The sequence below is a fragment of the Parasteatoda tepidariorum genome, chromosome 10 (assembly GCF_043381705.1).
Source record: "Parasteatoda tepidariorum isolate YZ-2023 chromosome 10, CAS_Ptep_4.0, whole genome shotgun sequence".
NCBI classification, from domain to species: domain Eukaryota; kingdom Metazoa; phylum Arthropoda; class Arachnida; order Araneae; family Theridiidae; genus Parasteatoda; species Parasteatoda tepidariorum.
The window spans coordinates 12,705,204-12,722,366 of NC_092213.1; the positions used below are offsets into that span (position 1 = coordinate 12,705,204).

At 30.2% G+C, this 17,163-nt stretch overlaps 1 protein-coding gene across 1 annotated transcript in view; it reads right to left on the minus strand.

Moving 5' to 3' along the window:
* The window catches only part of LOC107436811 (LRP2-binding protein), a 145,520-nt gene that overhangs the window by 117,645 nt on the left and 10,712 nt on the right, over nucleotides 1-17,163 (minus strand). The window lies entirely within an intron of this gene.

Below are 17,163 nucleotides of genomic sequence, written 5' to 3' on the forward strand. Positions count from 1 at the left end.
AAATAATGAGTTAAGTTAACATTAACTCATTATTTGGGTAAAATGATGAAACGAAATTCTAAACGATGCCATTTTTTTCTGAACAAAATGCCTCCTCCTAAATCCCAATGCCAAAAAAAATATATATTTAAACTCATATACCAACGAACCATACGTTCATTGTTCTCGAAAAATCATCACTTTGCCAAACTGCGTTGTTACAAACCAGGGACGAAATAAAAAGAATACCTGATATACAAAGTATTATTGAAAGCCAACAAAGTATGGTAAATCGCATCGAATTTTGGCTCTGTTATGATAAATCGAGGGAGAGGGCTGAAGTGTTGGGAATGCTTTCTGTGTTGCATAAATCTGTGTCTTTATGCAGTCATTGTATTTCACATAAATATTATTGTTGACTGTTGCTTATATAAATTATTACGAATGTGTTAAAAAAATTTCTTAACAAGCCTGTTGTAAATGTATGATGAAATTTCCTCAAATTGTATTTTGAAGTTATAACTTATATTTATAATCTTTATCAAAATCATTTAATGCCATATTTCTAAAAAATACAAGCTTAGCCAAAGTAATTCGCACAGTTTCAAAGAACTTTTTATTTACAAGCAGACGACATACAAGCAAAGGTGGTGCACAGAAAGATGCATCCACTCATCAAGTTCCTGGAACACACTACATGTATTCAGTGCGTACAACTTCGGTCGCCAAGAACATATTCCAAAATAACCCTGTTCCATCCATATATTAAATAGCACGTTACCATTAATGGCCATCACAGTTCTGGTTTTTTGGACATTGTTTTTTTATAAGTTTATGAACCTCCAATGGCGACAACCCTACAGAAACTTATCACTCCTGCTGTGACGGGCATTGATAGTAACATGCTATTGAATATGTGGATGGAACAGGGTTACTTTGGAATGTGCTTTTGGTAACCGAAGTTGCTCACATTGAATACATGTATTATGTTCCATTAACTTGATGAGTGTATGCATCTTTCTCTGCATCAACTTGTTTGTATATCGTATGATTGAATTTAAAAAAATGTTTTGAAACTGGATGGATCAATTCGTCTAATATTGTACAAAAAAATACATTATGTAAATTCCGAGAAAAACTGTATATTGTATTAGTTAAAAATAATCACGTTTTATCTCAGGGGTGGCTTAACAGTAGTGTATGCGCCAAACGTGGTACATTGGATGAAGTGGAGCTTCTCTTTGTTCTGATATTACCGAAAGTGATTTCTAGTTTTTAACCCTTTGCGGTCGCATTAAGTTTATACACGGGTGTCATGCTGGTCGGAATTAATTTTCGCTGAACAAACAATAATAAATAATAGGCAAGATTATGAAGGGAAAATGAAATTTATTAGCTCTTTTTTAAACTTTAGATATATATAACTCAATAATATGTTTCAATTTTATGTAAAAATTTTATAGTTCTCCATAATGTGGTATCTTTCAAAGCTGTCTTTCCAATATGAAGCCCTGGTCTTCTGGAACAATTGTCGAAAAAATAATTAGTTCGGCGTCTTCCGCCTTTAATTTTTCTGTTTAAACATACAGAACAATCTTTACTCTTCATATTTGCACAGTGCTGCAATATATGTAGTTTGCCATTAAGCCGTGGTGGCTGAGAGCAGATATACGACTGGAATGGTATAAAAGCGTTGGTGGCTGAAATTAGACATACGACCGTAAAGGGTTAATTTTCCTATCTTAATTCTATCTCTTCTTTAAGATCATTGCTTAATTGAAACTTTAAGATTTAAGTGCATAAGGTAAAATTGTAGTTTACATAAAAATCTGCCAATTACTAACCATTAGGCGCGATACCAAATTCACGAATCTGAACAACGTTGGTGAACAAATTGGTGCAAAGGTTGACCACCCCTGCCTTAAATCGATGGAATATTTTTGCGAATTACTTATATCTGTGTAATTCTCGAGAGTGTGAACCAGGGTCCAAATAATATCAAACTAAAATAAGAACTTTTCGTCGTTGTAAGTACACACCAAACAAATAAAAGCATCATTACGATTAGAGTAGCCAAACCAAACTTTCAAAAAATGTGTTATAGTCATCATTGAGGAAACTACGGAAATAAATGAAATATGAATAACAAATAAATAAAATAGGAATCTGAGCTATTACTATGAATATTAGCTGTGTTTAAATTTAATCTCAAAACACTCAAACTGAATCGAAATGAAATGAGAATACAAATTTCTTGAGCTACGTAGTGTGTCTCAAAAATCCTGTGTGGCTTATTGTTTGCTTTTTATGTACTTAATTGCTCACTATTTAGTCTTAAATCATACAGATGTGATGGCTGGTAATACAATCTTTAATGTTAACTTAACTCATTATTTATTATGTAAATATTAATGTTTGTTGCTGTGTCATTATGAGTCAGTGTTTTTTTTTTTAAAAATCGAACAAATCAGGCAAGGTTGGATGCATAGAAATTTTTCATTTTGTTGAAATATTCAGCGATTCATGCAACTTTAGGTCACGCCAAATTTGCACCATACATACCGAGACTTTTTTTTTAGCTTCTACTCATTAGTATGTAAAACCTTTGTAATTAATTGCTGACACAAGATTTTGACAGTCGAAGCCTAAGCTTTATTTCGAAATTTTCGAATGACCTTTGACCTTTAAGACAAAGGTCCATTGTTTATGTTTTAATAGTTATTGCGTACATTTCGAAAAAAATATTGCCCTATGTAAAGTGGTGTGCTTTTCTCAAAATTCAGTATTAAAACCCAACAATTTTTCGCATAAATAAAAAAAACAAAAACGTGTGTCTCATAGTTTTATATAAAGGAAATATTCGGAAAATTTCAACAAAATTAAAAATATCCTGCATTCAATCTCGTCTGACTCTTAATAAAAATGACTCTTAAGTATCAATTCAGCATTTATGTCCATCTTTAAAGCTGCAATATTTAATTTGGGGCGATTTTTTATTGGGGACATAAAAACATGTTGCATACATAAATAAAAAAAATAATTTCGGCATTCTTTGTGCATTAAAACGAGAAAAAGGTAAATATATATATATATATATTTATACAAAATTTTATCCAAATGTATTTCACTTATTATCTTAATAAAGAACAAATTAAAGTATCAAAATGATAAAATATGCGCTGTTTTCTGAAATCACCATCCTTAATCTCTATTTTACGAACCACTAACAAAACTGAAGATATAAAATATGCAAATTAAGGTCCGGAAAATAATATTTAATTTTTAAAAACAATATTGAAATATTACGGAATTGATGTAAAGAATGAGAAAGATGAGATAAATGGTGAGAGATGTTGAAAAGTGGTAATTATAATTACCTTTAAGTTTCAATTAAAAGGAAATCGAAATTTTTTTTATACTTTCACTTCCGCCTTCTTCGTTAATTATTTACCATACTTCACAGGAGTTTTCCTTTGCTAGCTTGTTGGCTATATTTGAGAAGATATCTTTTTAGCTGATGTCTGGGATGGGTTATTCTTGAGGTTGTCAGATTTTGTAACAGATAAATACTAATTGGCGACCTCTGTTTTCTTGCTTATGATTATTTTAGACAAAAATTGCATTAGGTTCGGTTATTACAAAACAGAAAATGCTTCTAGAGATATCGGCTCTTAGTTGGCAAAACATTTACATTCTTTTTTAAGATAATTATTATTTTCCATTTTCTTTTGCATAATATTTTGTAATGATTTTTTTAAACTTAAAGGAAAGTTTTAAGACCTTATTTAGAAGTTCATTTCATATAAAAAAATTCAAAATCAGATTCGGGTTCGTTCATATTTGAGAAAAATATTCCGAGCTCTTCTAGAACAACAGTAAATACATTATGTTTGTGTTAATTTGATTGGAGGTAACTTAAACTCTTTGTGAGGTTGTACAGTGCTGGGGAAAAAAAATCTTCACGCTTGTATTAACTCGGTCAAAATTTGTAGCGTTGGTAAAAATTATTTACACTTTGCATTAACTGTTTCAAGATTTTTTGTGTCGATTAAAAAAAAAGAAAAATATTTGCACTTTGCATTAACTTTGTCAAAAAAAAAATTTTTGTGTCGGTAAAAAAATTATTTACACTTTGCATTAACTTTTTTAAGATTTTTTTTTGTGTCGGTAAAATAAAAAAATATTTGCACTTAGCATTAACTTTGTCGAGACTTTTTTTTGTGTCAGTTATAAAAAAAAAATATTTACACTTAGTATTAACTTTGTCAAGATTTTACTTGATTCGGTAAAAAAAAAAAAAATTAAAAAAAACGGATTAACTTTTTCAAGATTTTTTTTTTATGTCGGTAAAAAAAAGCATTTACATTACGCATCAAACTTGTCAACATTTTTTTGTGTCAGTAAAAAGAAATTTTTACGTTTCGTATTTATTTTGTCAAAAAAAAAACTTTTTTGTATCGGCGAAAAAAATCTTAACATTTCTATATACTTTGCCAAGATTTTTTTTTGTCGGCAAAAAAATAAATACTATATATTTCCACTCTCTCTTAAAATAAGTATATTGTCTACATTTTTCTGTTTTCCTTTTACTGAATGCGGTTGTAACAAATCTAAGTCATCTTTATATCTCAAAAACAAAAAAATAAAACATTATCTTTACCTATGATTTTAAGAGAAAATTATACTGATTGATCATAACAATAAAATCTACTGTGATTAGAATGCAGTCTGTGTGCCAGTAATAGCAAAGTACTTTAATTAATTTATTTATTTTTGAAATAAATTAGATTTGACTTCAAGATAATTATTAAAAAAGTAAGAGTTCGGTAAAACGGAGCCAGTGGAGTGAACTCCAAAACGTTAAGACGCTTCATTGTGTTAAAAGTTGGAAAAGTTTAATCGGTCAAGAGATCGCTTTTCTTCTATCTTTTTATGTAAATGAACAAGTTAGTTTTAAATAAAAAATGTTGTAAGATCTTTCATTGCGATCTTCAAAGAGAATGTTTCCTAAGTTTCTGAAAATAATAAGTTTTGTTTTACATTTTAGCTTGTACTGTTTGTAAAAAGAATAAGTGTCTCGATCTTACGTGATTTCTCCACTCTACACACATTTCCCCTGTTCGTTGCTCGTGTTTTCAACAAACCGTGCTTTTTTCTCGGCCCAGTTTATTCCAATTTCTTAGTGAAAGTGCTGCCGTGGGGAAAGAGCAAATTTTGCCGAAACCATGGTAAGGGAGAGAAACTAAGTGTGGAGAAAGGGGAAAATTTTAGCTTGTACTGTTTGTAAAAAGAATAAGTGTCTCGATCTTACGTGATTTCTCCACTCTGCACACATTTCCCCTCTTCGTTGCTCGTGTTTTCGGTAAACCTTGCTTTTTTCTCACACCAGATTATTCCAACTTCCCAGTAAAAGTGCTGCCGTGGGGAAAAAAGCAAAATTTTCCGAAACCATGGTAACGGAAAGAGTGTGGAGAAAGGGGAAAATCCGTAACCTTGAAAGGCCTATTCTATCGGTAGAGCATAGTTTCGTTTTTTCTTAAAAAATTGATAAAAATATTGAAATAATTATTATCAAACAAAGAATTACGACGTGACGTGATAATTGTAATTCATAATGTCGGCAGAAGCGCAAGTGTTTAAAACTCGAAAGCTGATATGATTTTGAGCTTTACTGGCAATAAATACTGGCTCCGCATCACAGAACTCACTCAATCCTGTAAAACTAATAAACAACATAAAACGTTTCAGTGAAATGATTGTTTGATAACTGACTTTTTACCAATTTAATACACCAATAAGTATAGCACTAGAAGTCTCAACATGCTTGCAATTGTTTTTGAAAACGAAAAATATTTTTACTCATAATGTTGTAAATAATAAATTATAATTGTCTCATTGTGCAGTCTCTTTTTTTCTTAACATAAAAATTTCACATTCAAATCTATAATTCAGTTATTTTCCCACACCTAATAAATTAACACTCTGTACGATATTTGAATTTCATCTCTTTCGTTAATAAAACCTCCGAAAAACGTATGGAATACCTAACTGGAAACAATACTAAGGAACAGTTAGTAATTATTATTAATATTGTTAATACAAAAATTAATGAGTAATTAATACAGAGTTACCTAAACTGAATAAAATTTTTCATATTTATATTTTTAACAAAAATTCATTGATTTGAATCATGATTTAAATTAAATGATTTAAAAAAAAAAAATATTTATCAAAAAGCCGGAAAACAAAATAATGAAAAGATATCTCTTCATTAGCTTACACGATTATATCCGCAAATAGGAGTGCTCTCTAATATTGTATCTATGTAGCCAAAGCAAAATATATTTATAGAAATTTAATTACTAATATTTTTATTATTAATGATAATAAATATAATAATTTGGCTGTATCGATAGAATATTAAAAAGCACTCCTTATTGTGAATACAATAGCGTGAGCTGACAGAGATTATAATTTTTAATTATTTTGCTTTCTGGCTTTTTAATATTTTTTTTATAATATTTTAATTTTTTTCCCCGTTTTATTAATCTTTATTACTTTCCATGATTTCTGTATATTTTTAACTTATTTTATGAGCTCTTTTTACTTGCAGCTTATGCTCAGTAAATAAAACTTATTAATTTTCTCTCTTTTCCTTTTTACTGTGATATTGCTTTAAAAATTAGTTACTGAATATGGATTGTTTTACAAAAAGACATGATAATCTTAGACATAAAGATCTTAATTATAAAACACAACCTTTACAACTGCATTTTATTTCGATATTGTAATTTTTACAACTTAAATACTTTACCATGTCAGAAGGATATTATAATATAGCCTTATAATGCTATTTATAAGATTAATTCATATTAACTTTTTTATAGCATAATAATTTTAAATTAATAAGTTAGTTAATCTATTCAAAAAGAATTGACAACTTGCGATTAAGGTAAGGCCTAAGGTACCATACTTAATTTTAATATTTTCAAAAATTAAATCCAAAACATTTGTGAGTTTTTAACTCTAGCCTGTTTTTTAGCAGCTAATAATGAGACATTTCTATTTAGCAGTTAATAATGATACGTTTCTATATTTGAATTATGCATTATACTTAACTATGAAACAATTTTTTAAAGCAGAGACATAGTTAGAAATGCATTGTTGTTTTTAATAATGCCATGTTATTTTTAATAATATTCTAACTATGTTTATGAAATTTAACTTATAATACTAAAGTGCTGAAAGTATCTTAACAAAAGAAATTAAAAAAATCTGATTTAAATCAAATTATTCATAGAATTTTATTAGAATTATTCAAGAAAGATTATTAAAAAAAAAAGAAGAAAAACACAAACCTTTTTTTCAAAACTATAATGCATATTACAATAAAGGATATACAGAATAAGAGAAAAATATCCCAAGTTCTAATACGTGTAGCTCTTTTGTTGCATGACAAACATCTAATCTGTTCATTTCACACAATGAATGGTTTTCCTAGTTTTTCTAGCATTATGATACATAACACTAGTCTTGCGAGGTTAGGCGACATGTGATTTACAATGAATTACATAGCCATTAAGATCCCCAGACCTTAAGGTCATGTTACTATTTACATGAGGTCATAGGAAAGAGACTGTTTATGAACCATTGATGCCAAAAACGGTGAATTAATAAGATGCATTTGAGCAGCTTTAGGAACGATGCTTTATCTGAGGATAAGAAATTGCAAAACGTGTGGAAAAAACTTGATTACAAATTAGATGTTTGTCATGTATAAAAAAAAAGGCCACATTAGTAACTGAAACAAAAATTTGGTACATGGTCATTTATTTCTGAATATTATTTATCGTAATATGTGTACTGTTAAAAGGAAAAAATGCAGTCATTTTGTATCCAACTTAGTATTTAACAGTAGTTTCCAAAGCTCTTGGGTAAAGTAAAATAAAAACACTACCGATTAAGTGCTTTGCACTTAACGTAAAGCTATATTTTAAATTATATAGATCTTGAACATGATACTCATTAAAATCTATGAATTTTTCATTTTTGCAAATGTTTATGAGTCTAAATAATGCAACTAGGAGTAACTCTTTAAACATTTACAAATTAAGTTAAATGTTTCTCATTTTCACAAAACTAAGGCTTTTCTTTACAAAGTTTCGGGTGATTTTTATAAGCATAAATAATGCTAGCTATATATAGGCAAAAACTAACCTAACAGTCATGAATGACTATCACAAACTTGAAACAGTTCATGGGGCCGTTAAAAGATAAGCATCACTGGCCCGCTATTCATAACAGTTATATAAATAGCATATTATATACTAAAGAGCATGATGGCGAAGTCTTCAAAAATGATTTTTAAAAAAAGATATTGATAATGTAGTCCTCATAATAAAATTAAATGAAGATATGTCATAATTTAAATAACCAGCTTTTTGAAAATGAATTTATTTCATTTACTTTTTGTTGCATTTATAAAAACAGACTTTTTTACATCTATTTCACAGTAAATTAATACATAAAATTCACTTTTATTTTTTTTATATATTATATACACTAGAAGATTAGTAAGTAGAAATTGAAAGAAAAATTAGTAGTTGAAAAGAAAAAGTAATTGCACAGAAAAAAATCATATCTAAAATAAACACAAAGAAAACGATTACCATTATGAACTAATCAATACCTTTAAAAAAAAATACTAATAACACTAAAAACTATTTACAATTTTGTAACAATTTTACAAACAGTCCATATACTTCTTCTTTTTTAGTATTAACACATTCAAATATATAAAAATATGTATAAATTTATCAAAAAACAATGTGTCCTCAATTTAATACACATTAAAAATTAAAGTGGTTTTCATAAATTTATTACAAGGAATTCTACTCATGCAATTTAAATTACCATAATAAATTCAATTATAAATGAAAAAGACATCAAATAAACTTAAAGATTTTTGTAAAAGTGGAAATCAACATTCATATATTCTTATGATCCTGTAAGCCAAATTTTTTCTATGAAAGCATATTTATAATTCCAAAATGTTTAAAATAACCCAAGCAACAATTTAACCTCGACCCCAGTTGGGCACGAAATTGGCTCAATATGGATCCTATAAGAACATGCACCGAGTGACCGATATTGAGATGTCTAGATTCTTCAATATTGGTCCTAGAATGGCCTATATAGGGCGCACATTGGCCAATATAGGACCTATATCAGTAAATAATGGATATAAAATGTAGGATTCAATATCGGAAAAGTAATGGCCCTTTGAACAATTATTGAGCCAAGATTCATGAATATTGGCCCAAGTTATTTTGCTGCTAGTCAAAATATAAAACATTATGTTAAACAAGCTTTAACTAATTATGTCAATTGAAAATAAACAAAAAATGTTGACAGTAATAATTTGTTTTTTAATTAATCTTCCATTTATTAATCCAAACCGCAGTTAACAGTGGGACTTTGCTGTCACCTAATGCCAAACTAACTGAATTTTTTTCTGGTATTTCCAATAAAGAAAAGCTGATTACTTTTTTCTTTCTTTTTCGGTTTTTAAAATATACTTGGCATATTTTGTCTCTGGGAGCCATAAAGAATGTTAATTCAATACTGATGCTTGTGATCAGAATTGATAAAAAATACTGATTTAAAAAAAAGAAAAAGAAAACCAGTTTTATTAACACTTCGAGTGGCACACATATTTTTAAGGAAATTCCAATCAGGACACGCAAACTGTTTAGAAGTGTGGTATAGCAATGCGAAATTTGATTTTTCTACATAAAAGTTAGTTACTAATTTCAAATTAATTTTCAGTGATTACAAGGTAAAAGTCTGAGTGCTGTGGCAAATTTTTTTAGAGCATTTTGCGACATACCTCTCTAATACTAATATCCTTCTGCAATATACTTTTAAAAACAACAAATATACATGCTACTAAATTAAAGTAACAAAAGCATTAATTTGAAAAAAAATTTCAGATCAAATAAAATAATTTTTTAATTAAATATGTAATATTTTTTATTCAAATATTATAGGTGATATTCTCGCATTTTGTAGGGGGAAAACACACTAATTATTTACTTTTTCGCACTTTGAAAATCACTATATAAATAACTCATCATAAATTCTTGATATTCGTAGCACTAACTACCGAAAAAAAAGGTCGACGGCGAAATCACATTAATCAGAGTCTTCGATAAAGGGTTACTAAATCGAGATTCAGATGTAATAAATTATATTTTATCCGATACTTTTAATAAATTATATTTTATTAAAAGTATCGGATTTTAAAAACTTTCCGGAAATCAATAGTAATAACTGCACAAAATAATTAGAACAAAAATTTCTGCAGAAAAGAAAACTAAATTTGACTTTATTATTTTTCCTTATTCTCAAATGAGAACGGAAAAATCACAAGCATTTTTTCCCGCTCCGATGTGCAAGAAAGACGTCTTTTGAAAAATAATTCTGAAGATAAGATAAAACTTTCGAAAATTTCTGGGGGAAAAAAATCACAACATTTTTTACTTCCAAAAAAAAAAATCTCTCTTCAAGAACTCTGTAACGTTTTGCGACAATGTCACAACGATTCTGCCACGGAGATTCTGAGTTTTTTGTCATATTTAAACTGTTAGTCATTGATGACTGACTTAGCACTCAATGTTTTAAAATAGAACTAAATTTTTTTTCTGTATGCCTGTAAATTTTCCACAATTTGCTTTGAAATTTAACAAGTATATTGTAATTGGAGAAGTAAAATTGTTTATATTTATTGCTTTTATTATTTGCAAGCGAGGAAAATATTAATCGCACGCGTGTAATTCAGATATATTACAGCATTATGTTAATGTTGGCCCAAACATTGTATTTCGTAGCTAATCGCTTGAAAATGGTTAGACATCTCCAGACTATTACGCTTCAAAGCTCTGGGTTATCAGTACACTTTCTGATGGTGCTCATTATTGACAGCTTTCTCATACAAAAATTTCTTTGAATCAAGGAGAAAAATATTGAAATTTTAATCAATCAATCTAGTGAGGCTGATTTAATTATGGTAATAAGCATGGCTAGTATTGCAGAAAAAGGTATCTAATATAGGATACTGTCAGAACAAAATAATAGCCAATATTTATAATTGTTATCAAAAAAGTCTTAATAAATTAAACCCACATTTTCCAGAGATACATCTCATACACATTTTAACAAACAAATTACCCCCCACTCTAAAAATTAAAAATTTTACAACTCAATATTTAGTTGACTGCTTTATTTCATGGTCTCTTGATATGGTAAGTGAGCAACAGTCTTATAAGCTTTTAGAAGTATGCCTTTGACTGCAAATCGCTAAAATTAATATTGATTTTTTTCTGGATACCTTTATAAATATCTCCTTTCGTAGAACTGAGCAAAGTTCTTTTTTAAAAGAAAAAATAAACAATTACTCAGCAATCACGGGTCTGTTTATAAGAAATTTGTGTCCGTTAACGGACCCTTCACAAAATATCTTTTCATAAAAACGGACCCTTCACAAAATATTTTAACTTAAAAACGGACCCTTCACAAAATATTTTAACTTAAAAACGGACCCTTCACAATGATTTTTCTTTTAATCGGACACTTCACAAATTTTTTTATCTTCATTATTATTTTGTTAATCGAATAAACCCTTTCCACGGCAAAAAACAAGAAAGATGGATGTAAACGAATTAAGTATTGTCTTCTGCGGACAATTCTTCCATTATTCGTTCGAAATTAATATTCTGCGTTCAGCAGTATCGGCTAAATACCAAATATTAGTATGTTGCATCTCTAATTTAGAAGCAGCAATTGTTGTTTATTTTTTAAAATTTAATTTTTTTAATTATAATTTTACAGTGTTGAGCATAATCTTGTATGTCTTTACAATTTAAAAACTCCTTGAAAAAGTTTTTTTTTGCAATAACGGACCCTATTTGCACAAATTCATAAAAGCGGACCCTGGTTGAAAGAATGTGAGTAATTTTTTCACAATTTCACGAAAAACGGACCTTTCACAAAATGTCTGGACAGACCCCTGGCAATGCTGAAGTCTCTTTACAGTTGGCAAAATATTCATATAACATAGAATCATTCTTCAAAATAAGTTTTTCAAATCACCATATTTATGAGAATAAACATGTGAAACATATAGTTAAGAAAAATATTAAATATTACAATAAAAACTTAATAGTATATGATGAGAACTTCTATAGAAAGAAAATATTTCTGTATTGTGATTTATGCTAAAATAACTGCCAATCTTCCTTAATTTCAGGCAGGCTTGTAAGAAAGTACAGGGTATCTGCTAAATCTAGACTTTTGAAATCTGTAACATTCTACCAGAAAGAAGATCTAAACGAGTATAACTTTCCTTCTTAAAAAAATTATTAATCTATCTGAGCACTACTTTACACACTTTTTTAATTAGAAAATTTAAACAAAAACATTAAAAAAGGATTAAACTATGAAACAAACTGAAAAAAAAAACTCAGCAATTAGAGATAACAAACATACAAACTAGAACAAGGATTTAAAAATATTTAATAATCCCTTTTAAGGTCAACTTTAGGGATTATGTTAATCTAATTTCAAAGAAACAAAAGTATAAATATGCACTACTAAAATACTATAAATAAATAGATAGGATAAAACATTGAAATAAAAAAACAAATTTCAAAGATTAAACCAAAATATTAACTTCAAAATTAAATAATTTTTAAAATTCGGCTTTACTAAAATTTTCAATATTTGTCAGGCTCAAAACATACCAGTTGAGTTAATATTTAACTTCAATATAACAAATATAATTTTAGTATAACTAGATATAAAACCAGAAGGCCCCTGAACAAGAGCTCCTACGTTTCTAGCTCAGGCCCTGCTCGTAAATACAAAGCATTAAGTGGGGTTTTAAAAACGAGTGACATGAAGGGCCTGAATAGCTAAAAATCCACGATACACTGGGAGTTTCCATGAACGTTTAGAATTTATAACTGAAAATCATGACTTTCAATCAAGAACGAAATCCATGACTTTCCAGGGGCAGAGATACTCTAAAAATAGAGAAAATAATAAATATCTCAGAAGGGGATGAATTTGAATTTAGATGGTAATAACTTATATCTACCCCTGGTCAAACTCTACACTTTCTCCACAATTCAGAAATATCCCCAATACAAAACATTTAAAATACAACATCAAATGAAACACAAAGCAAAAGAAATATAAACTTTGAAGTGATTTTAATAGCATCAATTGTATTTGTGCACCTTTCTGCCAAATAAGATAGTATTTTCAAAAACATGAGACAAAAAAATATTATTGAAGCATTGAGATGCAGGAGTTGAAATCTATGAAACAACAAAGCTCAACAAGGTGATCAACTTGATAATTCAAAGGGCACCATGTTATACAAAATACCTAACAGCAGCAAACAATGGTTATTTCCATACCATTATCAGTCTAATTAAAAAAAAAAAAACATGTAGATGTTTGCCTGTGGGTGGCTACAAGATGTCCTACCTTTAGAGTTAGTCCCTCTTTCTGTTTAATTTAGTTTCTCAAGGGGCGACGCCCGGAAGTTGCATAGACTTCAGATCATAGTTCGTAAATCTCCATTGCAAACTTATAATAAACAAACTACTTTATCAAACAAACAAAACAATTTAAAAAAAATTTTACTTTAGCAAACAAACACTTAAAAAAGAGATTTTCACTTTTTTCACATAACATAAAGCAATTACTGCACCATAATGCAGCCTAAAACACAATTTTCCACTTTTCTAAAAAGCCATACAATTGAATCAATTGGGTAGTCAAGTTCTCAGGCTTATGCAACTTCATTTTTGCCTAGTTGTCAACTTGTCATAAAAACTAAGTTTCACTTATTATTAGACCGATAAATTTAAAAAAACTCAATACACAACATTTCTTAACTTGTGAAAGGTCACGTAATGATCTTTTAAACTTCTTTTGGTATCAAACTTCTCCTTGCACAGAACACATTCTTGCGGTTCTTCTGGTTTCTTAACGTAAGTTTTCTTTTCAGTTTGATGAAGGTTGTGACACCGTTCGCACAATTCCCTTTTACAGTACATGCAGTCGTCTTCCGCCGGGCACATTTCCTTAGAAAACAACCATGTGTGACAGTGCATAAAACTGCACAACTCGCACTTCATATTGGTGTGCATTTTAAAATGTGCCGCTTTGTAAAACTCCTTTTTGCAGGTGTTGCATTGATAAAAACTGTTAGAAGTCACTTGATTGGCTACATAGGTAACAGAGAAACGTCTGTGAACAAATTGGTGTTTTAAAAGCTCGATCCTCTTCAGAAAGGATTTATCACAAATAACACATTTGTGGGAAGCATCATCTTTCGTAAATAAGTTTGTTTTACGAACCTGAGACTTGTTATCGCTTGGTTTAGGACTGGGAATTGATTCGGCATGATTGCTGGAGACGGAGTAGGATGAAACGAAAGGTTTATTCGGATGAGTACGTTGAAAGTGAGCTTTCAGTACTCCCATAAGACTAAATTGACGTTGACAAAGGTTGCATGTAAAGGGCTTTTCTTGAGGTTTTTCATCAGTAAAAGGAACAGCAGAAATTTCCAAAGCTATTCCTAGGCTAAGAGGCATGGTTGATTCAAACACAAAACAAAAGCTTTTCTAAACATAAAAATAAACATTAAGTTGCGTGCGAAATTTATGTCCATACAAAGGCGACAAGATTCATTGCAAGATTTTTACGACTCAATATTTTTTTTTTTTTTTTGGCGTTAGTAGCCAGGAGATAACATTTCACTTGGGGTTATTTTTCACTGCAGTTATTTTGTTAGGCATAATTATATTCCACCAATCAATCAATTTCTCGAATTCGAAAAACTCGCACATGTGAAGTTGCGAGCTTATATATTTCCCCAATAGGATGGAAGTCGCATACGGGAACCATGATGAAGTGGATGATTTAAATGCACGCATCTGAGAAAGTTGGATACAGGACCATTCTCCCTAGATACTATTTCTTTTGCGAATAGGAATCAAATAGATGGAAAAATTTAACCCGAGAAAAGCTAGCCAGTGAAGTTCCCTGTCTCATACGAAAAAAATTGCGTTCAGCGCGAATGCCCTTGCGATGGGACAATGGTTAGCGCCATTCTCACTGTCTATGCTTGGCAATGCGAGAGTAGTTAATCATACATGCAGCTTATTAACATTTGCAAGCAAGTCAAGGGAATTTGGATGAAGTGTGCTTGGTCCATTAATGCAACTTTAGCCATTAACAAGTGTTCAAATCTGTGCAAACAACAAGAGGATCTATTATCAATTATCACTGTTTCCAATTCTTACAAGCGCATGTGATGGCATGTGCGGCTCGGAAGCATCGAAGGACCATTCTCATTGCGCGCGATTCATGCATCTCACTTAGTCGTTGAGGAAGAAGGATAACTTGATTGGTGAAAAATATATTTAACTGAAACTAACTGACTAATCAGGTTCTCTTTTTCTTTCGAGTGCTATTGATGCACGCGTAAAAAAATATTGAACTAAAAATGTACCAATATCTGACTATTATAAATTATCATGCCTAATTTCAAATTAAGTACTAATTAAAGCAAGATTAAGATCATAAAAATGAATCGGTTGCAATCAATCCCAAGCTAATCAAATTTATAAATCTCAAATGAAGGCGAGAAAGTTCGAAATTTACCTGGTTAGTAGGGAGATTTATTTCCCAATGAAATATAAAGCACTTTTTAAAGTTTGAATTATATTATTTGAGCTAAAAAAATTATTTTTCCACCAAAACAGTTAGCTATCAAACTCATAAAAGTACGAAAACTGCTTTGACGACAAGTAATTTTGCTGGATTAATATAACCTTATTTAAGCTTAGAAATAGACAACAAAAAATTTTAAAAAATCAAAACGCGAACTTATTAGTGTTCATAGCCTAAAAAATTTCTAAAACGTAATTGTTATGTCATGTAATAAATATAGAAATTTATTATTACAAAAGGAAAATTTTTTTTCTTTCAAAATTAAAAATAAGAAATATTCAAAATCAAAATGTATTTTGTAATTCCTTAGATATTAAGGAAGGATGGTTGCAAATGATTCCTTTTAACCCCTAACATTGATGGCGGTACTATTTTTGACAGATTTGTCAGACGTTAAAAAATGAAGCATAACTCAATGTCTTATAACTCAAAGGGTATTGACAAAATTTTTCTGGATAAAATAGAAATCTAATTTTACTACGAAATTGCAACAACGGAACTATTTCTTTAACTGAACATCTTTGATCTGTTTTTATTGTTGTATTCAATCTTTTTCTACAATAAATTACATTTCTTTGAAGCCTTGACGTGAGTGGCAAAAAAATCCCTCTGTGGAGGAACGTTTCTTAACTCTCTCTAAAATGATTTTATTAAAATCGGAGTAAAATCTATGCAATATATTCAGAAGAAGCATGATGGCTCAGGGGACAGAGCGCTCGCCTTCGAATGAGATGAACTGGGTTCGAATCCCAATCGATACGAATTCCGCATCCTGCTTGCACTGACCACAGTGCTGAAATGAAATATCCTCAGCTTTAGACGGATCATGGGTTAGAGTCTCTTTGCCGTTAGCCTAAGAGTGAGAGGTTCCCGAGATGCTTTCCTCCTTATGTAACGCATATGTGGTTCAGTTCCATCAAAAAGTACTCAACGATAGTATGGGATACACTGCCTAAATCGGACGCCTGGATGAGCTAAACCATGTAACACTTCAAAGATACGCTTGCGAAAATCGGTGGGTATATAAGGGCAAATTCGACTAGTGAGGACTTCACAGTATAGCGTAACGGATGGTACCAACTCCATTGGTTGAAGACAAAGTGAAGTTTCAGATGCTGAGAGGTTCTGTAGCTGGGGGGGGGNGGGGGGGGGTCATGTTTCAGAGCTTCAGCTACCTGTGTGAGGTCAACAGGAGAGTCAATGCTTGCAATCCTTGACAAGGAATCTGCAACAGCGTTATCAGCACCGGCAACATGGCGGATGCCTGTAGAATATTGTGTTATAAAATCTAGATGCCTGAGCTGGCGAGGTGAGCAAGAGTCTGATTTTTTTGAAAATGCATATATGAGTGTTCGGTGATCAGTATGTATGGTAAAG